This window comes from Dipteris shenzhenensis, chromosome 13, assembly GCF_047967505.1.
Source record: "Dipteris shenzhenensis isolate YYH24624 ecotype China chromosome 13, Dip_SZ_1.0, whole genome shotgun sequence".
NCBI classification, from domain to species: Eukaryota; Viridiplantae; Streptophyta; class Polypodiopsida; order Gleicheniales; family Dipteridaceae; genus Dipteris; species Dipteris shenzhenensis.
Window position 1 is genome coordinate 39,440,271 of NC_141608.1, and position 24,758 is coordinate 39,465,028.

The 24,758-nt window shown below is 39.4% G+C and overlaps 1 pseudogene; it reads right to left on the reverse strand.

The window, feature by feature from the left end:
- Positions 1-21,857: 21,857 nt before the first annotated feature.
- On the reverse strand, positions 21,858-23,161 carry LOC147895385 (uncharacterized; annotated as a pseudogene).
- Between the last annotated feature and the right edge of the window lie 1,597 nt (positions 23,162-24,758).

Genomic DNA, 24,758 nt, shown 5'->3' on the forward strand with positions numbered 1-24,758 from the left:
TACCCGTCTGCACAAAGGGGGGGTTCGGGGGGGCGATAGCCCCCCCGATAGCAGGGGGTCCGGGGGGCGCAGGCCCCCGGTGGGGGTCTGGGGGCAAAGCCCCCAGCGACGGTATGACCTATGCGCGATCCTTCATCTGCCCGACGGCATGTTTTCTGAAGGGTCGGTTGGTCTTCCAGGCCGACTGTCTATTAGGCCGACTGCCTATTACAGGGCCGACCGTCAACCACTTACACTATATAAGTGGCCACCCCCTATCATCAGATCACCAGTTCTTCACGCTCATAGTCCTCCGTCCAGCATCTGTCTAGATCACCATCGAAGCTCTGTCTGTAGAGCGCACGGGTGGACAGCCAACCATCAGTTGTATCAGCAGTTTGGTATATCAGAATTTTTGTATTCTCTCCAGCTTTCCATCGTGTACTTGCGTTTTGTTGTTATCTTCCGCTGCGTACTATTTTCTTACACTTGGACTAGTGGTAGTAGAGGATATTGAGCTTATGTAGATGGATGTCAAGACAGCTTTCTTGCATGGGGATTTGCATGAGGAAATTTACATGGTGCAATCGGAAGGCTTTGAAGAAAAGGGCAAAGAGCATTTAGTTTGCAAGCTGAAGAAGAGTCTCTATGGTCTTAAGCAAGTGCCTAGAGAATGGTATCAGAAGTTTGATGCTTTCATTTAGTCCCAGGGTTTTAGAAGGAGTGAAATTGATCACTGCCTCTACACTAAAAGGGCTAAGGATAGTAGCTTGATAATCCTGGCACTATATGTGGACGATATGCTATTGGCTAGCAAGAATACTTATTAGCTAGATGCATTAAAGGCCAAGTTGCATGAGGCCTTTGATATGAAGGATTTGGGACTTGCAGGTCATATTCTTGGTATGCGCATCACGCGTGATCAGAGTAGGAAACTCTTTGGCTTTCACAAAAAGAGTATGTTACAAAAGTATTGCAGCGTTTCAATATGGAGCGGGGGAAGGCAGTGAGTACTCCATTGCCTCCAAATGTGAAACTGAGTCATACAGATAGTCCCAAATCAGATGAGGAAAGTGCCATGATGGCCAAGGTTTCTTACGCATCAGCAGTTGGGAGTCTTATGTATGCTATGATAGCTACTAGACTAGACATTGCATTTGCAGTGGGAGTTGTTAGCCGGTATATGGCTAATCCAAGAGAGAGGCATTGGGAGGCAGTTAAGTGCATCATGAGGTACATGAAGGGTACCAAGGAGATGTGCATCTGCTTTGGTAAAGGAGACATGCGTGTACTTGGGTACATAGATTCAGACTATGCAGGGCATGTGGATAGTAGGAGATCCACTTTTGGTTATGTGTTCACCTTTGTAGGTGGTGCAATGTCGTGGATGTCTCATGCACAGAAGTGCATTGCTTTGTCTACCACAGAGGCTGATTATGTTGCAGCCATAGAGGGTTGCAAGGAGGCTATATGGCTTGATCGGCTAGTGGGAGATTTGGGGATTCATATAGGTGTACCGACATTGCATAGTGATTCCATGAGTGCTATTCAGCTAGCACAAAATCCAGTCTTTCATGCAAAGACAAAACACATTGAGGTAAGGTACCATTTCATTAGGGAGGTACTTGAGGACAAGCGCATAGAGCTTGTTAAGGTTCATATAGATGATAACCTTACAGATATGCTGATGAAGAGTCTACCTAGTCAGTGGTTTGAGTATTGTCGTGTATTGATGGGCATTGGATAGTATGCTCATTGGTTGTTCTCCCTTAAAGACACATTGTCCTTTAAGTAGGAGGTTGTGGGGGTTAAAGGTCACTGTGCCTTTACCCCGTTATGTACAATACTCAAACACATATATAAATGAATGAAAAAGAAGATTAGGGTGGTTTTGCAGCCTCCAAAACTTGTGTGGCTCTCTGTCTCTCTCTCTCTCCTTCTTCCGTTCTTGCTTCCGTTGAGAGAACTCTCAATTAGAATACAATGTGCAATTGAAGCAATATCAGAGCTTGCATTTAAGGAAGAGGAGACTGAGTCTACTGTGAAAGCACTGCACACTATAGAAGAAGTAGAGACTCAGTGTACACCTACAGCACCATAGCCTCCACTAGAAGCATTAGAAGAGTTGCCACAGCCTGCGCTTGCATTTAAGGAAGAGGATACTAAGTCTACTCTAAAAGCACTACATACTACAGAAGAAGTAGAGACTGAGTGTACATCTAGAGCACCACAGCCTCCATTGAAAGCATGAGAAGAGTTGCCACAGTCTCCACTAGAAGCATTAGAAGAGTTGTGATGCATGTATGATGTTGTGTTTGTATATATGCATGAGGAGCATATTCTCATGATGTTGTTTACTCCATGAATATTATGGTTGACATTTATTTGTTGCAATGTATGAATCATGATGTAGTTTGGTTGATTATACACCAATTTCTGACTTACTACTTAAGTGGCATTTAGTCATGATATTTATATATTTATTTCATGCACAAAATTTTATGATATGAATGTGTGATGATGTGATTATTAGGAAATATAACCTTCTGTGATGAGAATTTTGATATGAATATGTGATGATGTAATATTTGTAATATATTTCATGGCAAAGTATCAATTCCCAATGCTCCACTCACTTAAAGTACAACATTCTCAATGCTCTGCAAAATTTTATTCAGTTGGACAGTCTCCACTCACTTAAAGTAGAGCATTTCCAATGCTTCTCTCACTTTATTCCAACCCTTATCCTTATCATAGCGAACACATCGTGCCTTAGTGCACTTGTATTCTTTTATCGTAGTCCTTCCACAAACACTCTCTTATTTCTTACATCCTAGTCCTTCTCATTAACTTGTATTCGTCTTTCACTTTTTGTCTTCCCTCACTTTTTATCACTCTTGAAGGAGGGGCAGCTCACTGTGCATCCCTCGCTATCGCTCCCTCACTATCCTTCTCCCACTTTCCCTCTAAGACAATGACTAGTTACTACCCAACTTCATTTACTGAACTCAAATTCTGTCTTAGATCTCTTTTGTATGGACCAATGAAGGGAATATCATTCGAGGAGGATATGTTACGCACATGGCTGCTTGATTTGAACTCAGCAGAAGAGGTGAATATCCTTAGCTTTCTTTTTCGCTTCTTTTAAGCACGTACTTCTTATGCGACGAGTTAAATTTTTGTATAGGATATGGCGGTGGCTAGAAGCTATATTGAAAAAAATAGTGAAGATGAGGAAAGCCAAGAGAGAAAAGAAGAGTTGTTGAATGCTTACAAGTCGGTGGAAGATTCAAAACAAGCTGTGAGGAGAGTCTGTGAGGAGATTTGCAATGCCAGCCCTAGTTACGCATGGCCTACAAGTTTAAAGTCTGCTTGTTTTCATGAAGCCAATGCCATAGTAGGCACTTTTGAGGACATATGCTCTCTCTAATGACTTAATAGTCAAGTGATGGAAATTTAATTCCATAGAAATTTAAAGTAACTATGAAATTTAATTCCATAGACTTATGTGTTTTCTAAAGTAATTGTAATAGACAAGAAATGAAACTATAGTTCCACAAAGACTTTTTAGTTCTCTAATGTAAAGTTGTAATAGACAAGAGAGACAAAGGTGACATCTTCTAGGCTGATCTAATGGAAGGTGTTTTTTAACACAATATGGCTTTGAGTTATATGATCCACTTCTTGTACAAATGTGTCATGCTTTTTTTTAAATGTACTCTATCTTTTTAAATGTACTCTAGTTTTTTTTTCTAATTTGATTTTTAAAAATCTTACTTTTTGTCTCTTTTAACAACATGAAGTCCTCTTTTTTGAAATGTACTCTAGTTTTAATAACATGTCAGATCATTTTTTCTAATTTGATTTTTTAAAATCTTAACTTTTGACTCAAAATTTTGTTTTATAAGAGCCTCTTTTTTTTAAATGCTTTATCCAAAATTATCTCACAAAATGAATTTGGACAGTGCACTAGTCCAAAATTAATGAAATAGGTGTTATGCACACCAGGATGGCACATCTACCTCCCCATCCTTAATATCATAATTACAGATCCTCCAAGTATGCTATCATAGCTTTTTCACTAGAGGCCATGGGGAGTAGCATAGAGAGAGAGCAAAGAGAAGGGAGTGACTAGAAGTGAGTGACGAGAGAGCAACTAGAAGTAGCACAGTAAAAGGAGACAAACAACGAGATGAGAGTGGTGTGAGAAGGGATATAGCAAGGAAGTGGTGTGAGACAAAGAAGAGAGGAGGGGAGACTTAAAAGATTGAGGGAGGATGAATCAGAGAAGGGAAAGGCAAAGAATCAAACATATAGAAGCTGAGGAGGATAAAGCGGATAGGGTGATAGGGGATGTGATTGGTGCAAATTGTGGAATAAAGGAGAGTGGATGCAATAAATTTTCCTAAAATTATCTTTTAGGCATATATTGACATGTGCAATATATATAATTTGTTGAATAGAATTGAATGTGAACGTACCTTATTTGTACCTCAAATTCTTTTACATATATTGAATGAGTGCCCTGATATGATTTGTAATGTGTTTTATATGCCCTTATTTGGTTCTTTCTTTTCAAACAGATTCTAAATGGAACACCCTCCTCCATGATAGTCTTCCGAAAACCCCAACCCACTTCCCCATGTTGCTATTATTCGGGACGTCTAAACTCTGCTATTACTTGTAGCAGAAAAGATTGTGCATGGGTCATTGTTTGCTTGGGTGTAGCCATTGTTGGTAAGGTTCACGGACTTCTCTGTATATGGGTATCTTGCATGACCCATAACTTATGCATTGCTCAATGGAATTTGGAAAAAATTGTCTTTAAGTTGTGGTTCACATTCCAAATTGAACATGAGAGCAAAAAACTATGGAATAAGGATTTGGAACGAGACTGTTAAAGCATTACAAGTGCTATGTTGCATGTGAAGCATGCATTCTGAAGATTATAAAATATAGAAATTTATTCAAAAACATCAAAAGTTTGTTCTATACATACATGCAACCAAGTAATCATTCTAAATTACAGTACATGAGCTTATCCTCAACCCAAAGATGTGTACACCTAAATGAGATCATTATGCATGGGTTAATGGGCCTCCAATGTTGTGCTAAAGTGATGCATACCCATTTGACGGCATGCTCCATAACTTTTTTTTGATTTGTTGAAAACCAAAATGGATTGAGAATTTGGAATCCAAACTATTGGGACTAGTGCATGATGGTCTTAAAACATTGATAGTTGTTGGTATTGGTATCTAGATTCACCCTAAAATGGAAGGAGTTGGAAAAGTGCAATTTGTGCATGTGAAAAGATATTTTAATAAATCCAACACTATTTACAATTTTGAATTGTTTCTTTTCCCATGCACTTGCTTTCTATGTGGCTCATAAGCATGCCAAAGGTCATTGCATTTATTTATACACAACACCAAACCTGATAGCATGCCCTTTGGCCTATTTGTGTTTTCAAGCATTTTAGGCCACATTGCACTTGTTTGGGATATCCAATTCTGCTCACGTGTATCGCCGGAGGGGGAAAAACCAAGAGCTAAAATTTTGCTACTCCCATGAATTTTGAATTTTCACACCTCTCGCCCATCAAATCTTGGAAGATTAAGTATCTACAACCTACCCCCACCTTACAAATGCCCTGCCACCCAACACACCTTGACGTGACCTTGTGTAGAATTTGGTTTGCCATTGTCTTCTTTCAATTAAGTTGTCTTCTATTCTTTGCTTGCCTCACCACTCCCTCACCAGCTAGCTTCTCTCTATTTTTCTTTGCACTGTTGTCTTTCAATGATCATCGCCATGGCAACATGCAACTCGTCATCGCTTACAAGAGAAGCAAATAGAGGCTGTGAGATAGAAAAGCTAAAAAGCTTGGTCAGGGCATAAGGAACAAAAGACTGCTTACAGAGCAGCAGCAGGAAGGAGTTGTTGCAAATGTACGCATTCGATAATTTCCATCAGAGTGAAGAAAATGAGCTATGATGTCAGGATTGGTGGTACCATTCAAGGAAGTAGCATCAAGCCATTCAGGTAAATACCATTCTCAAGTTTTCACAAGCTTTTAGCTTGCACTCTAAAGTTCATAGAGTGACAACCTTACCAATACCTTGTATTTTTGTGCCAAAATGTCACCACTATTGTAATGACTTCTGCACTATTGCAAGCCCATAGACTACTCGGATGAGGATGATTAGGCATTGCTTTCATCTTCGTGCATATCTCGAGAGTTTCTCCAAATAACAAGGACATCTGTAGAAAGCAGACGGGATGCAAGATGTTTGACAAGCACATCATACACGTGCTTGATACAACGCAGGTCAGTGGTTGCCTAAACCATCTCGGTGGTTGCTTGTGATTGAGCTTTGGGATGGTTTACTTGTTTCATTTCTTGATACAGCACAGGTTAGTGGTTGCCTAAAGCAGCCCGGTGGTTGTTTGTGATTAAACTTTGGGATTGTTTACTAGGCTGATTGTCCTAAACTAGCCTGGTGGTTGGAATACCATGCAACCATGTGGCTAGTTTAGCTCAAACACCAGAACTAGGCTGGCTTGGACTTGATGTGATTGTCCTAAACCAGCTCGATGGTTGGAACATCATGCAATCGTGGTTGGGTTAGCTCAAACACCAGTTATGTGATTGTCCTAAATCATCCTGGTGGTTAGAATATCATGCAACCATGTGGCTAGTTCAGCTCAAACACCAGAGGCAGGATGGCTTGGACTTAATGTGCTTGCCCTAAGCCAGCTCGGTGGTTGGAACATCATGCAATCGTGATTGGGTCAGCTCAAACACTAGTTAAGGCTAGAGGAGTTAGGCACTGGCAAGGAACTGCATTTGTGTTGGTTTAGGATTACCTGGCAACCCCCACAAAATATAAGCTTTAGTTAATACCAAACAACCACCACGCTTGTTTTAGTAAATCCCAATTAATAAATCCCAAATAAGGAAACTGTAAATCCCAAATAGTACACTAATCCCAAACAACCACCGATCTTATTTTAGTGACAATCACTGTGCATGAGGGACCATCTAATTCATAGGTTCAGATTAGCATTTATTCAGAATCATCAGTTGAAATCAAACTGTAATAACAATGACTGTGCATGAGGGACCATCTAATTCACAGGCTCAGATTAGCATTGAGCCGAAATCATACTATAATAATAATAACTTTGCATCTAGTTCACAAGCTTAGACTAGCATTCAGTCAGTTTATCAGGCTATAATAACAATAGTTTAGAATGAGAACTAGCATTAAGCTGAGAAAGACTATAAGGACATACCACATGGTTAGAATTACCATCTAATCGCACATCATGAGTGAAGCCATAAGAAAATAGAGCCTTTGAATGGAACTAAATGCAACATTTCAAAGTTTGCTGAATCCCATTGAGCAATGCATAAGTTATGGGTCATGCAAGATACCCATATACAGAAAAGTCCTTGAACATTACAAAAAATAGCTACACCCAAGCAAACAATGACCCTCCCCAACATCGGGAATTAGATGGTCCCTCATTCATAGTCATTGTCACCAAAACAAGCTCGGTGCTTGTGTGGGATTAGTATACTGTTTGGGATTTACATTTTCCCTTGTTTGGGATTTATTAATTGGGATTTACTGAAACAAGCATGGTGGTTGTTTGGGATTTACTAAAGGTTATATTTTGTGGGGGTTCTAGGTAAACCTAAACCAACACAAATGCATTTCATTGCCATTGCCTCTTGTGAATGACACTCTTGGGAACTCTATGTTCCTCCTCCAAGCAATTAATCTCATCCACAACAATCTTGGGTTGTCGAGGGAACCCTTGCAAAATGGCTTCATCAAGCTTAGGACAAGAGATAGGAAAAATGTCATTGCCTCTGTGGCTTTCCATCTGTATTACTCCGTTGTTCCTTCACTCGAGACCTACTGTCGGGTATTTAAACTAGTTTAGTCTCCTGCTATCTAAGATGTAATTGTTGACATATTCTAATATGTCAAATTAAGCCATCTTGACATGCTCAACGATGTAATCCAGTGAGATCTTTGCCATCTTTGAAGACCCGTGTACCACAATGATGAATATGATAGGTTAATTGTATGATAATTAAGGCTAGACGAGGTAGGCACTAGCAACGAAATGCATTTTTGTTGGTTTAGGATTAACTACAACCCCCATAAATCTAACCTTTAGTAAATCCCAAACAACCACCGTGCTTGTTTCAGTAAATCCCAAATAAGGGAAAATATAAATCCCAAATAGCCACCGAGCTTGTTTTAGTGACAATGACCATGCATGAGGGACCGACTAATTCATAGGTTCAGATTAGCATTCAATCGGAATCAGACTGTAATAACAATGATTGTGCATGAGGGACCATCTAATTCATAGGCTCAGATTAGCATTGAGCTGGAATGTAATAACAATGAATTTGCATGGGGACCATCGAGTTCACAAGCTTGAATTTGGTTAGTTTATCAGGCTATAATAACAATAGTTTAGAATAAGAACTATTGTTATTACAGCCTGATGAACCGACTCAATGCTAATCTGATGTCCTATTTTGATCTTTCCTTTCTTCAGTTGATTATAAGAACAATGAATTTGCATGAGGGGCCATCTAGTTCATCGGCCGCCCATATTAGCATTGAGTCGGAATCATTCTGTAATAACAATGACTTTTCATGAGGTACCATCTAACTCACATGGTCAAATTAGCATTAAGCTAGAGATAGAAGTTGGAGATAGATTGTAAGAACATATGAGGCTATTAGAATTTTTTGATGACTGAGAAATTCTCCCATGGCAACCATCTAATCGCACATCATGATGGCAACCATCTAATCGAACATCATGGCTAGACGATGATGTATATGACTACCTATGCTAGGTTGGGCTACCAGCAAAGTTGGATGTATGTGCTGCTACTCCTCCCCCCTCATCCCATTGAATTATTATGATCTTGGCTGTGATGACTTCCATGTCAACCATCTAATCACACATCATGGCTAGATGATGATGTATATGACTGCCTATGCTAGGATGGGCTACCAACAAAGCTCGGTGTATGTGCCACCACTCCTCCCCCTCATCTCATTGAATTATTATGATCTTGGCTTGTATGACCAAGAAATTCTCCCATGGCAACAATCTAACTGCATGCCATGGCTAGACGATGATGTATATGACCACCTATGCTAGGCTGGGCTACCTGCAAAGCTGGGTGTATGTGCCATCGCTCCTCTCCCCTCATCCTATTGAATTATCATGATCTTGGCTCCGATGACCAAGAAATTCTAGCATGGCAACCATCTAATCACATGTCATGGCTAGACGATGATGTAGATGACCACCTATGCTAGGCTGGGCTACTTGCAAAATCCAGCTGGTGGATTGTGTGCTCTTAGCAGTGATATGCACCTAGAGTCACACAACTGACACAAGAAACAAAGGGAAAAAGTGTGGGAGGGTGGCAAGTCTAGCTATCTAAAGGACTTAAGGGTAGAGAAACAATTCATTGCACCTAGGAAAATTTCTCTCCTACCCTCTTCCACACTCTCTTCAAGCCCTCTTCTACCCCTATGATGAATCTTCTCCTACAACCTTGATTCCTCTTCATAATGCTACCCAAGTCATGGGATCCATTGTTTGCCTTGGCTCTCCATCATGCAACACTCCACCAACCATAGCCATGACCAAGGGAGTTGTAGGATGGGGAGGGGAAACGGGTCATCGTTATTCCATCAGGCACTCACGGAGAACTCACCTTGGTGATGAGACTCTTATAATTCAGCACAACCTTTAGCACTAGGGAAGGAGAACTCAACTTGGTAATATGCTGTAACACACTGAGAGCATGTGTCAGTGTGCTGAAGCTCACCAGCAGAGTGAGTTCCCTGACCACTATCGAATGTTCTACTTGTTCAAGCTCACCACCAAGTTAAGTTCTCTCTTCCAGTGCCTTGAAAGAAACAATTCTTGGATAACCCTGCCAGTGCCTTGAAAGAGAAATCTCATGACCAATCATGTTGTAGGATGGGGAGCCAAGAGAAACGGGGTGTCGTTGTTCCATGAGGCACTTGGAGAGAACTCAACTTGGAGTTGAGACTCTAGTAATTGTGCACAACCTTCTGTACTAGGGAAGGAACTCAACTTGGTGGTCAGCTCTAACACACTGAGAACATGCATCAATGAGCTAGAGCTCACCACCATATTGAGTTCCCTATCCACCACCGCTGTTGAATGTTGTACCGAGCCATATGCTATGTACTATCAAAATGTCGATTATGCCATGTGAATTTTTGAAGTCCTTTGAGTCTTGTTCAAGGATCACCGAATCAACAAGTGCACAAGCATTGGAAAATTTTTGCTAGCCACTTTGTTCAATGGTAGAGATCTCTAATGCATCCTATGATCCATCTCTCAGGAGTATGTAGTCATATTCCAATCACCCACAAATATAACATTTTTTCCAACAAACACCATTTCAAGTCCTTCCCACAAATAAGCTCACTCTTCAATTAGGTTTGGAGCGCATACTAAAACAAAGTACTTAGGCCCCCTATTGATTAAGATTTCAAGTGCTAAGAAGGCATCAAGTTCCTCAACAGACAAAACTATTGCATTAAGTTTGGAGCAAACAAGAAAATAGTTCCACCTTTTCCCCTAAGAGAACAATTTGAGAGGCGAGTGTAATTATGTATCTGAAAAACTTTGAGACTATAAGAGCCAATTTTTAGTTCTTGCATGGCATATTTGTTAGCTCATGCTTCCAATGTGAGTAGATGCCATGCTCATTCTAGCTCAAATAAGCAAGAGGCTCTTGCATGGCATATTTGTTAGGTCTACATTCATAAATGTTCTTAAAGAATCTCATTCTTCCAATGTGAGTAGATGCCATGCACATTCCATCTCAAATAAGCAAGAGGTTGCATGGGGTTACTAAATGTGAGGAAGCAAATTCTCCTAGGGGGGCCACTTATGTAAGAAAGCATTTGCAATCAATGGAAGGGGTTTTATATTTTTATGGAGTTGCAAAATATACACATGCATAAGGAGTCTTCTTATTCAAAAAGTGAAAATTTTCATACATATAAGGGATACTTTAATCATGTCAAAGTTTACAAGAAGGGTGTATATAGGCTATTAAAAGGTAGGGGTATTTTTTAATATCCCTTGATCACACGTGCTATATGGGGTTTTAAGATAGTGGCCCCCTTGACCAAATTCTCCTCCTTCATAAATTCAAGAAGTGACATGTAGATATTAGTAAATCCCACCGTTTTGCGAGTTGCACCCTTGACAGCTTTGAGTGATGTGGATTTTATGGAGTGAGAACCTTATACTGATGTGGCTTTTGTGGAGTGAGAAGCACTTGCCACATTATGAAGAACTAGCCATGTTACTAAGAGGCAATCTTCTATCCTATTGTACTTGTAGAGCAATTCCAATATCCATCAATCTCTAGCCACCTCCATTGTCTAGCTTTTAGGTATTCTATTTCTTTGCAGAAAAGTAAGGTGTAAGTAGGGCCTTTGGATACTGCATTTTGAGTTGTGTCCTTGGGAGTTCTAATCATCTCCTTAGTGATAATATAAATGATCTAATTATGTGTTATTTGAGCATTTGTGGGCCTATCATGCACACCATTATCCAATTGTCGAGAATTACTAGATTCTAGAAAGGATATTTTCTTGCAAATTGTGTTGACTTCCTACAATGATAACATGCATTTAGGAATGGGATCATGTTGAGATATCGAGCTTCGCTCGGGATATGCCACGGTGACCATTGTGCATTTATGTCACCAACTTGTTACCTGCAGATGCGGTTGGTACACCACCCATGAATAATAGCTGGATAATAGCTATCTTTATGTACTCTAGTTAGTGGCTCAGTTAGTATGCCACCTTAGTTAGCTGAGTTTGGTTTGAGACCCACATATAGGGTTCACCAATTCTTTTGTACTTAGAGTTCTTTTGGCTTTCACAACTAAGAAGAGGAAAACTATTTTCAGCCTCCACCTTTGTGTATATTCCCCCATTGTGTACATGAGAAAGCTAGCAAGTGAGACTCCTTCTTTCTCTCCCACTCTCTTCACATGGTATCAGAGCTTGGTTCGTGGTAAGGAGCTCAAGAAAGCAAACCAAGTTCACAGTGTCCTAGTAAGAGGATCGGTGTTGCTTTCCTTTTTTCTTCGAGTTTGGGAGCAAATCTCTGTAGGTAGCACAGCCGAAAAGTGCAAGAGTGCACTGTCTTAGATTGGGACACCTTTTGCAGTGTGGCGAGAGGGTAGTATATGCTACGGGGCCATTTTGGGGCCCATTTTGGTGGTGGAAGTTTTCCGCAGGCACTCAGGAAAGTGCCCTATTTTTGTTGTGCAACCACTATTCTACAGGTCGGTGAAAAGTTATTGCAAAAATTACATCAAATGCCTATGCACAGAGATATTGGGAGTGACATAATCATTCTTATTGCCTGTTGATGCATAATCATCAGTAGAACGTGACTGTGTGGTCAAATACCACTCTCGTCAGTTTTGTAGATTTGCCCTTGTGAGGTAGAACTTGTGTTTTTTTTTTGTTACAAAATATTTTGTAGTGTTCTATAATGGCGTCTGATGCTCTTTCATAGATTGTCACTGAAAAGCTTTTTCAGAACAACTTCTAAGCATGGAACTTTAGAATGATGAATTTCCTTAAGGGAAAAGGCTATTGGGAGTTCATTATTGGAGTTGAACAAGAACTAGTAATTCCTAATGTTCCTAATCAATAGGAGTTGCAGGCATTTAAAGGATGGCATGAGAGAGCTAGAAAAGTTATGTACTGGCTATCTATCAGTATTTCAGATTCTATGATTGTGCATTTTCAAGATGCAAGCACACCAAAGGAGGCATGGGATACTTTGATAAAAATGTATAGCATAAATATGGAAGCCAGGAAAATGCAGCTCAAGCAAGAGTTGCATAATGTGCAGAGAGAAAATATGAACATCAATGACTACCACATGAAGGTGAAGAAGATTGCAGATGCACTTGCTTCTATTGGGTCACTTGTGGAAGATGATGGTTTAGTTTCTATGACCTTGAATGTCTAGGAAAGGATTATGCACAATTCCAGACATCCATTGTTGTCCGTGAGAATTTTCTTGATTTCGAGGAGTTGATTGCTCTTCTAATTTCTAAAGAACAGAGAAATGGTGGTGCATCTTCTTCAAGAGGAACTTCAAAAGAAGTTTTCTACTCAAATGCTGGAAGAGTTAGAGGTACAAGTAGAGGAGGCCGATTTGGAGGCCATGGAAGAAATTAGAATATGTAGCAAATTCAAGAAAACCAGTCCTATGGAGGAGGACATGGTAACTTTAGAGGCAGGGGGAGCCAAAGAGATCGTGGTGGATGGTAAAGAGGCCAAAATGCAAACAACAATGTTGAATGCTACTACTGTGGTAAAATGGGTCATATGGTTAAAGACTACTATAAAAAGCATAATGACATCATGAATAGAAAGTTGCAGTAAGGCAATTATGCATCCTCTAGTAGACAAGGTGATGACAGAAATGAGCATCTATTTATGGTGCAACACATGATCAATTATGTGACAAGTGCAGAAGAAAGCAATGATGTGTGGTATGTTGACTCAGGTGCATCAAACCACATGACAGGTCATGCAGAATGGATGCAGGATATGCAAGGAAAATGAAAAGACCAGGATTTGTGGAGACTGATGATGATACTGCACATCCTATTATGCAGATTGGTAAAATTCCTTTGTCTATGCAGGATGAAAAAAGGAAATACCTGTCTGATGTATTTCATGTCCCGAATATCACCAAGAACCTAGTTTATGTTGAGCAGGGCTTGCAGGTCAGATTTAATCCTCGTGGATGCTTTGTTGAGGATATGAAAAATAAAGGTCGCTTGATAGCAAAAGGGAAGAAGAAGGGCAGGATGTTTACGTTGGATGCAGACATGCCTGAATTGAGTGCAGCAATGTTTGCACATGGGACCGGTGTAGTTGCAGATATTGATATCTGGCATAAACGCATTGGTCATGTTAATGTACAACGACTTAAATTAATGCACGCCCAAAATATTATTGCAGGATTGCCTAAGTTCAAGGTTGCAAAAATGCATAAGGTATGTGAAGACTATCAATTTGGAAAATAGGCAAGGAAACCATTTCCTAGACATGTTTAAGAGAGTAAGAGTCCATTGGAATTAATCCATTCTAATGTGTGGACTACTAAAGCTGCATCTATTGGAGGCTGTCATTATTTTGTCACTTTTATTGATGACTATAGGAGAAAAATTTGGGTGTATTTTATGAAAAAGAAAAGTGAAGTGTTTGGGCATTTCAAAGCTTTTAAAGCTATGGTTGAAAAAGAAACAGGCGTATAAATAAAATGCCTAAGGTTAGATGGAGGGGGAGAGTACCTCTCAAATGGGTTTGCAAGTTTCCTGCAAGAGCCTGGCATAAAGCAGCAATATTCATGCAGTCATAGCCCACAACAAAATGGACTTGTAGAAAGGAAAAACAGGCATATTGGAGAGGTATCTTGTGGCATGCTCAACAAAAAAGACCTACCAGATTATTATTGGGTTGAAGCAGCTGCTACAGTAGTCTACATAATGAACAGGACTCCCACTACAGCAATACATGGCATGAAGCCAGAGGAGAGGTATACTAGTAGGAAACTAGATATTTCTCATTTGAAAGTTTTTGGTTGCATTGCCTATGTTCATGTGCTATGAGAAGTTCATCTTTATTGGTTATTCTCTGTAGTAGAAAGGGTATAGATTCTATAACCCTTCTACTCGTAAGTTTACAGTGAGTAGAGATGTTGTTTTTTATGAGATGAGCAGCAAGCATAAACCAGTAAATGTGATTGATGATGTAGATGCACAAAATGGTAATGCTACACAGAATTCACAGCAGCAATTACAAAATATTAGTGGACGTGTAGTGTCCTCTAGTAGTGGTTCACATACTTTGCCATGGATAGGAAGATTGAGATCAGGAGGATCTCCTCAAAGCAATGCAGATAGTGGTATGCAAGTATCACAAAAAGGAAAAGAGAAAGTAGATCAGCCCATGGTTGATGTGAATGCAGGTCACTCTTATGTGGATGGTGAATCCAATGGCTCAGAATAGTAGAGCCTTGATGATGAGTTGGGTATTCCTTCTATTGTTACACTTGGAGTAAGGAAGACAAGGGATGTTTTGAGAGCACCTAGTAGTGAGCCTATTTTGCACAGGTTTACCAGAGCTAGGTATCATGTGGATAGGCTAAAATATGATGGATTTACAACCATTCACTATGCCTATATGGTCAAAGTGATACATGAACCAGAAACCCCTTCTTTTGAGTAAGCCATGCGAAAAGAAAAATGGAAGAAAGCCACGGATGAAGAAATGGATGCCTTGGAAGCAAATGCTACATGGGAATTGGTGCCTTTGCCAAAAGACAAGAATGCAATTGGCTGCAAGTGGGTTTATAAGGTGAAGCACAATGCAGATTAGTTGTCAAGGGGTATGCACAAACATATGGCATTGATTATGAAGAAACATTCAGTCCAGTTGCAGGATGGCAAACGTAAGAGTAGTCATTGCTATGACTACATCAAAGGGATGGTCTTTACATCAGATGGATGTAAAGAATGCTTTCTTGCATGATGATTTGCAAGAAGAGGTCTATATGGAGTAGCCACCAAGTTATGTTCATGTTGTTCATCCTGAGTTTGTTTGTAGGTTGAAGAAGACCTTGTATGGCTTGAAGCAAGCACCCAGAGCATGGTCTGACAAGATAGGATAGTATCTTGTCACTATTGGCTTTCAGATTTCCAAGGCATATTTCTCACTTTATGTGAGAAAAATAGAGAAAGGCATTATGGTTCTTGTCATTCATGTTGATGATTTGATCATCACAGGTGATAGTGATGAAGATATCCTTCATGTGAAAATGATATTAAAGTAGAAGTTTGAGATGAAGGATTTGGGAGAGCTGCGTTACTTCATGGGCCTTGAGGTGATTAGATCCACAAGTGGGATATGGCTTTTGCAGAGGCAGTATGGATTGGACATGCTATTCAAATATGGGATGATAGGCTATAAGCCTATTTCAGTTTCTTTGGAGCAAAATGTGAAGTTGAGTGCAGATGTAGGTGAGCTTCTAGAAGACCCTACTATGTATAGATGCATAGTAGGAAGTTTGATTTATATGACTATTATTAGGCCAAATTTAAGCTATGCTATTGGGTTGGTAAGTCAGTTCATGCAGGCTCCAAGGAAACCGCATTTGGATGTGGCTAGACGTATACTGAGGTATGTGAAGTCCACATTGTAGCATGGACTATTTTATGAGACTGGGGTTCAGATACAGTTGCATGGATATAGTGATGCTGATTGGGCTAGTAGTATTTCTGATAGACGATCTACAAGTGGATATATGTTCTCTTTTGGGAGTGCTACAGTCACTTGGAGCACCAAGAAACAGCCCACATTTTCCTTGTCGAGCATAGAGGCTGAGTATAGGGGTGCAGCAATGGCTGCATGTGAGGTAGCTTGGTTCCGTAAGCTACTTGATGATATGCATCAGTCTACAGTTGGGCCAATTGTCATTTATTGTGACAACATGAGTAGTATACACTCGGCAAATAACCCAGTCTATCATGCTAGAACAAAGCACATTGAGGTGCATTATCACTATGTGCAGGAGAAGGTTCTAGTAGGTTTTGTTGATCTAGTTTATGTTAGCACAAAGGATCAGGTAGCTGACATATTCATGAAGGCATTGGGTGCAGAGAAGCTGTTGGAATATCTCAAGGTGTATGCCTCAGGCACACCTTATGTTTCTATGTGTGAATGCTAGAGGCACAGTTAGGTGCCCATAAGCACAGTTAGGTGGTGGAGAGCCACATAGGATGATTGAGAGAATCTAGGAGCAGATTGAGGAGATGATTGTGGAGCTCTAAGGTCATCAGTGATGTCAGTGAGCATGTATGAGGTGCCTACTTAAGGACCTCACTCTTCTTCATTCTATATGCAAGTATTCTGAGTTTGTGTCCACTCTACTCTTTCCTTTCAGTGTTCCAACAGAAGCTACGCAAGTTCAGAGACCTACTTGGTGTGCAGGAATCGGGATTGAGCTCGAGGGGGAGTGTTGAGATATCGAGCTCCACTTGTGATATGCCAGGGTGACCGTTGTACATTTATGTCACCGACTTGTTAGCTATAGATGCGGTTGGTACACCGCCCATAATTAATAGCTAGATGACACCTATTTTTATGTACTGTAGTTAGTGGCTTAGTTAGTATGCCACCTTAGTTAGATGAGTTTGGTTTGAGACCCACATACAGGATTCACCTATTCTTTTGTACTTAGAGTTCTTTTGGCTTTCACAACTAAGAAGAGGAAAATTGTTTTCAGCCTCCACCTTTGTGTATATTCCCCCATTGTATATGTGAGAAAGCTACAAGTGAGACTCCTTCCTTCTCTCCCACTCTCTTCACAGAGCAATCATGAGAGAAATGTATATCTCTTATCCATTCAAGGTCATGAGTCCCAGATGAGTGGGAGGCTCCTCATACTAGTCCCATAAGATGCATATTTTGGGAGCTACTTTCTTGTTTGTCGTTGGTCTTTGTATCCAATCTTAGGAACCATTTGTGGTAATCCCTTTGTTGAAGCTAGTTAGTTTCCCCCCCCCTTTCTCACAATTGTTCTGGATGATAATCTACTTTTTTTTTTGGGGAATCTTGTAGCTACCTATGACATAATTCATCAACAAATTACTTGATAGGGTTCCTTTGTTTTGGGTATCCTCTTAATAAGTTAAAGTCATATACATAAAATAATGGTGTGCTAATGTGGCACATTTTCCATGTTGGATTGCATTGACACATCTCTCCATCTTGGATCAAGATAGAGTTCTTAATTAGAGTGTAAAAAGGACCCAAACTCTTATTAATGGATCTTAAAGATATCCATGGACATTTCCTCTTCAATTATGTGAGACATACCACCCAATTCAAGGTGACATATTTAGCTTTTTGTCCTAATGGATATTGCCATTTTCTTACAATGCCATATTTTTTGAAGAGCTCTAAAGGCAAACATTGAAGTCTATCTTTTACAAATAGTCTGGAATTCTTAACTTTACTTGTGTGAGCCATTGGTCCCCATTCAATCTAGCACATTACATCATAAGGTTCTATGCATAGTTGAGTTCTCAATCTAACCCTTCTACTTTTACATTGTAACTAGCTATGAATAGCTAGTATTAGATCATTGTTTGCCTTTTGTGCATGTATTGCAAGCTCTTTTTACATGGAAATCACTTTCCAAATTTTAACAACCAAGGTTGTTATATCTTAGCGTTTATTAGACAATATAACCCATATAGTTGGTTTTAAAAATTGCATAAGAATCAAAGAGCTCAACAATAAATATCATTGATAGATTTTGGCTTTATAGATACAATTTTGTATGTACTTCGTTATCAAATTTCTCAATCATATTGAATATTTCTACCAACAAGTTGCAAGCTGTGAGTTGTTTTATAAAAATGGATATTATCAATCTATCTTATGTTGTGTGATGAATCTAGCCTTCACATAAATATGCATCTCTTTTCGCTCTTGAAGATGGTGGAGATATAGCCTTAATTAGGCTTGTTGAACGAAAGCATTCAAGAATTTCAAATCTAGAATTTCATGCTTAATTCAATTTCAATCTTAAACAATATTACTAAGGAAATTGATGTTAAGTATATGGGTTAAAGAATGATCTAATATACATTATTTTGGGGCACATCATGATGGACACTAGTGGGTGCAATCAGAAAAATAGCAACATCCTCATTATGATATGCAGCAGCCCACATGCTCATTGGATTTTTTAGTGGCATGATGATTATCACATAGGAGGGCCTCAATTTTCAAGCTGACTCAATAATTTACCATTCAATGTCTCTACACTCTTTAAATGTAGAGTAAGTTAATAGTGCCATCATATGAATCCTATTGTAATCACCGTGCTACTTCTTGATGTGGAGCATGTGACACATTGCACATTAACTAAACTTGAATCCAAACTCCTAGTTCCCCAGGGGATTCACTCTTCATTAAAGGGGGACGTCACCTGCGTGCATGAACTTCAAGAAAACACCCTATTTAAGATCCATGTAGGATTATAAAACATCCCTATTTAAGCCTATAAGGTACAAGAAAAAGCTAGTGTGCTCCCCCCCTTTCCTTAAACCTACGTTAAGATGGCTATCCTATTTTGTCAAACAACAAGACTATAAGACGGCTATCATATTTTGTCAAACATCCATCTGTCATCTGCACACCCTCCGCACACTTGTTACCATACATGGTTAGCATGGTAATTCTTGCTTCAAGCCTAATAATGATGATAACAGCATTTGTTAAAGTTACATCTATCAAAATAGATGTTCTTGATTCATGCCTAATAGTGATGATAAGAGCACTCATTTGTTGGCATTACATCCATTACATGCTAATCACCTACATCGACATGCTAACCAAGGCAACATTATACCATTTTGCATACGTATTGACTGTACATCTATAAAGAGTATACATATCCACCAATGTATTTCCATACGTAAAGCTCTTGAAATACTATCAAGATGTCTTTTCAAGTAAGCCTAGCCTCCTTCCTTACCCAATACATATTCTCCAAGTATGTTGGAGGAACAGATACGAGGTATGATGATCCTTTTAATGGACAAGGCTATAAGTGGCATAGCCTGGGCATCCCTTAATCCCATCTCCTTTAATCCTCAATGGGAGCAACAGGTGTAGCTGGCCTTATTGAAGCTAGCTGCATATCATATGCATTACCTCCTTACAAAGGTGTAGCAGAAGTAATAACTAGATCTACAAGACAAGCCTCATCACCTCTAACATAGCCCCATATACTCTTACCAACTAACACATTATTCACTATAAAACTCCACATGGAATACTTGGTTCCATCCAATTTATCCTCCCAGGCCAAAACTTCAAACGTCTCCCGAATTTAGATTTAGATTTTGATTCTGAACCATCTTAGATGTATGCATAAACTGCCCACTGATTCACATGCTGTGAATGGTATTGCACCAACAAAATCACATTAACCCACTAGCCAATGCTTGGCTAAACAATGCACAAACCTCATTGAACTTCCAATGCAAACCTATACTTGCAAAACATGAACTAATTTGAATGTTGTATTGCCAAATACAGAGGTAAACAGCTCCAAATCCTTTCCCATGATTGGCAACAGTCTCAAAACCTCCCCAGAATAGTGTAGATAGCAACTACATTCACTATTATTGGGGCGAACAAGCTAGAAAGCTATAGTAGATCCAATATATAGCGTATAAGAATGATTACACACTAACATAAACAAGTTTCTTCTCCCTTAAAAAACAAACACTAGAATGAGAAAGCTTAAAAGCATCTTGGAAGTTTAATAGGCCAAAACTTCAAACACGTCTCCCGAATTTAGATTCAGATTTTGATTCTGAACCATCTTAGATGTATGCATAAACTGCCCACCGATTCACATGCTGTGAATGGTATTGCACCAACAAAATCACATTAACCCACTAGCCAATGCTTGGCTAAACAATGCACAAACCTCACTGAACTTCCAATGCAGACTTGTACTTGCAAAACATGAACTAATTTGAATGTTGTATTGCCAAATACAGAGGTAAACAGCTCCAAATCCTTTCCCATAATTGGCAATAGTCTCAAAACCTGTTCAGAATAGTGTAGATAGTAACTATATTCACTGTTATTGGGGCAGACAAGCTAGAAAGCTGTAGTAGACCCAATATATAGTGTATAAGAATGATTACACACTAACATAAACAAGTTTCTTCTCCCTTAAAAAACAAACACTAGAATGAGAAAGCTAAAAAGCATCTTGGATGTTTAATAGGCCAAAACTTCAAACACGTCTCCTCAATTTAGATTCAGATTTTGATTCTGAACCATCTTAGATGTATGCATAAACTGCCCACTGATTCACATGCTGTGAATGGTATTGCACCAACAAAATCACATTAACCCACTAGCCAATGCTTGGCTAAACAATGCACAAACCTCACTGAACTTCCAATGCAGACCTGTACTTGCAAAACATGAACTAATTTGAATGTTGGATTGCCAAATACAGAGGTAAACAGCTCCAAATCCTTTTCCATAATTGGCAACAGTCTCAAAACCTGCTCAGAATAGTGTAGACAGCAACTACATTCATTGTTATTGGGGCGGACAAGCTAGGAAGCTGTAGTAGACCCAATATATAGCGTATAAGAATGATTACACACTAACATAAACAAGTTTCTTCTCCCTTAAAAAACAAACACTAGAATGAGAAAGCTGAAAAGCATCTTGGATGTTTAATAGCAGCAAATATGAAGTTACACAAGAGTAACACCTGAACAATCCATGAATCTAAACCAAAATTTGATAGAGTAGAAAACATAAAATGCATCTTGAATGTTCACTAGAAAAACTAAAAATTAAACAAGAGTAACACCTGAACAATCCATGTCTACAATCCATGTCTATAATCCATAAGTTTAGCATTGACACATCTATGGGCATCTTCTCAGAAATGCTGCATCATGCCACATAGCTTGCCAACAAATTTATCCTACAAAACAAACATAAGCTCCCTGTCAAGTTACATGCTGCAAACCTAGGATCCCTATGTGATAAGAAGGATTGAAAGCACATTAACAAAAACATATGTTACCTTCATCTACATCAGAGATTGGAGAAGTAGGGCTGCAAATGGACTAGGAAGGAGGGAAGGGAAGGGACGACTACAAAATGGATAAACTTTACAAAAATTTAAAAAATAGAAAATGTACCTTTTCTGCCCTGAACATATTCATTGAAAAGTTTGTAGTCATTCTCATCAAGATGGTATTTCTTTGTTTGTCGATCATAGTTGAGATTGGCCAAGGCTAATATAGATTCCAAATCCACACATTGGTTGTCAACAAGGTCATATGTGTAGGTCCTAGTTCCCTTTGCTTGTTGATACCATGACAAATGAATTTGAACATTCAAAGGCCTATCCAATAGATCAAAGGGGCCTCTTGTCTCTTTTAGACAATTTCCAACCTTTCTCCTCATGCTTACCACCCTTCCAAGGTACCACATGCCGTTTACAGCACCCTTACTAGTATTCCCAGCTTTTCCTTTTCCTCTTGTCTTTTTGTTTGCATTTATTGATGTGCTTTCAAACAATACTGTGCACAATCAGATCCTATACCAAGACATGTTCCTGTATGAATCATTGCCTTCTTCTCCAAAGAAAAATACACTCCACTTTTCACCCTTGTTAATCTATCTTTAGATAGTGTGGGATTTCCATTCAATTGGCTGACAAGTGTGCTTTTAGAAATGGCTTTCCCATCCACTTCAACAAATGGTGATATTTCACTAGCCACCTTCTTCTCCTCATCAATTAGACAATCAATCACATGACGAAGCTCACTTTCACTAGTAATTTCCTCATCCAGATCACCTCGAACACCACTATCAAAGTGATTATCTTCATCTATAAGTAGAACATCATCCAATGATTCATCTTTATCCACATATTCAAGATTAGGGTTGAAGAGTTCTAAGAGATCTCCCTCCTCCCATGAGTCATTCCAAAAAGTTTCATCGCGCATACCAAGTGTCTCACTTATGGCCTTTGCTTCTTATAATCCCTCTTTCAATGCAGATACCATATGGTTGTCACTACTCACACAAGCATAGTCTCCCAGGTTGGCCAAAGGAGTGTCATTCTCCTTTTCCAAAGTAGCCCATATATTTTCTTGTTTAGAATGAGCTACTGGAAATTTAAGAATTGGACTTGCTTGAAACTCTGCTATTCTATTAAGTGCTCCTGTACTACTCAGCAAATCAAAGCCATCATAGCATCTTTCATTCCGAACCATTCCACCCACCTTGCTGAAAAAATTCTCACATGCATCCGATCCCGTGCAAGAAAGGGGTACGTGCAAGTGAGGATGCTTTTCCCTAAAGGTCTTTATCAAGAGAACCACAAAGTGACATGACAATTGAATGTCAATGAATGTTTCTCTACTGATAAAGTTTTGCTTTAGGGAGTATGCATCATGTTTAGTGATCCACATGCGCCAAATCCTACGTATAGAAAGAACCATGAGTATTAGCCACATAAACCTTGGAAATATGTTCAAAATCCTTTATTCATATATCACTAATAGCAATGGTAGCAACTTCTACATACCTGAAAAAGAAAGACACCTTTCCTGCAGCTTTCACACGACCATACAAGTCTAAGGTAGGTGATAAGAAAATATCAATGTAAGATGCTACTATTGATAAGTACATACGTGTGCCCAATGTCCGCTCTTGGTGAGCACCATAGCCTTCTTGTAATAACTTCAAACACTTTTGTACTTTCTTTGCAGCAATCCTTTGTGCAGCTCTCCAATTTTGTCTATCCTTCCTCTCAATATCCCCTTCTTGCAAGCCATGTTCATCAACCTTGAATAATTGATATAAAATTGCTACATGATTCAAAGTCACAAACTCTCTACCAAGTACCAACCTCCTAGATGCACTATCCAAAGGATTGATAAGTTTCTTTCCATTATGAATATAGTCTTGATCATGCAAACCACTGATACTCCCATCAAATGTGATGTGTGCTGTAAAGGGCCAACCCTTCCAAGGAATGCACAACCTGGGACCTTGACAAGAAGGGTAATCTTGCAACATCAACTTTCTGTGCCTACTATCCCCATCTGAAGCATGTCCTATCAATGGACCTACCACGTCCCTTAGAAAAATGTTCCAAGAAAGCTGAATGCTCTCCCACTGTTCTCTGACAAACATGGAATCAAACCTATTACATGTCAATTGCACCAATAGAACTAGCTTTGGCAAGAATTCAAGAAGAGGATTCACTATCAATACCCTTGCATAATGAGCAATCACATTATGTTGAAAAGCATCCACAACTCTAAGATATCCATCTTGACCATCACCAACTTGCACGACAAAGTCTAGAATGCAAGTGTGTTCCAGCTTTTTACCACAAAAGCCAACCAAATTATCATCATGTGCCACCCATCTCACCATTCTTTTCACAACTATTTCATCCTCAACTAGAAGAGCTGGCACACTACCCAAGGGTATACCTTTCTTCATCATGTGACAAGTGTAAACTTCTCTTGCATGTTGAAATATATCCTCTTGTAAACCAGTTCGAAAGAAAAGTGCTTTTCTTGTGGACCTCATTGTGGTGGACATGTGTGGACCTCCAAGGTTAAGTGATAAGAAATTATGCAACCTTTTCCCTCCCCATATCTTGACAGTCTCAAATAATTCCTTTGTTGTATTGGAATACCTCTTCCCTTGACCTACTCTTGAAATGTTTTGTGAAATGTCAACAAAGAAGTTCCACAATGCCTTCTTTCCCTCAAACAGACCTAGCTCATGAGCATTGATTATATCTTGACAAAATTTTCTAACATCTTTCCTCACCATGGCTTCCATAGTGCTCTCCCAAAGACTTCTAACCTTCACGCTCAATGCAACAACTTCAGTTCTTGTGAATGCTATCTCCTTCTTCAATACCCGAACCATTGTGGACTTTGTTTTTGCTACTCTCAATAACTCTAAATGAGTCAAATAATCTAACCGTCTACCACCTCCTATGTCTCTTGATCCACGAGTGTCTAAAGATCGAATTTGTCGATACACTCG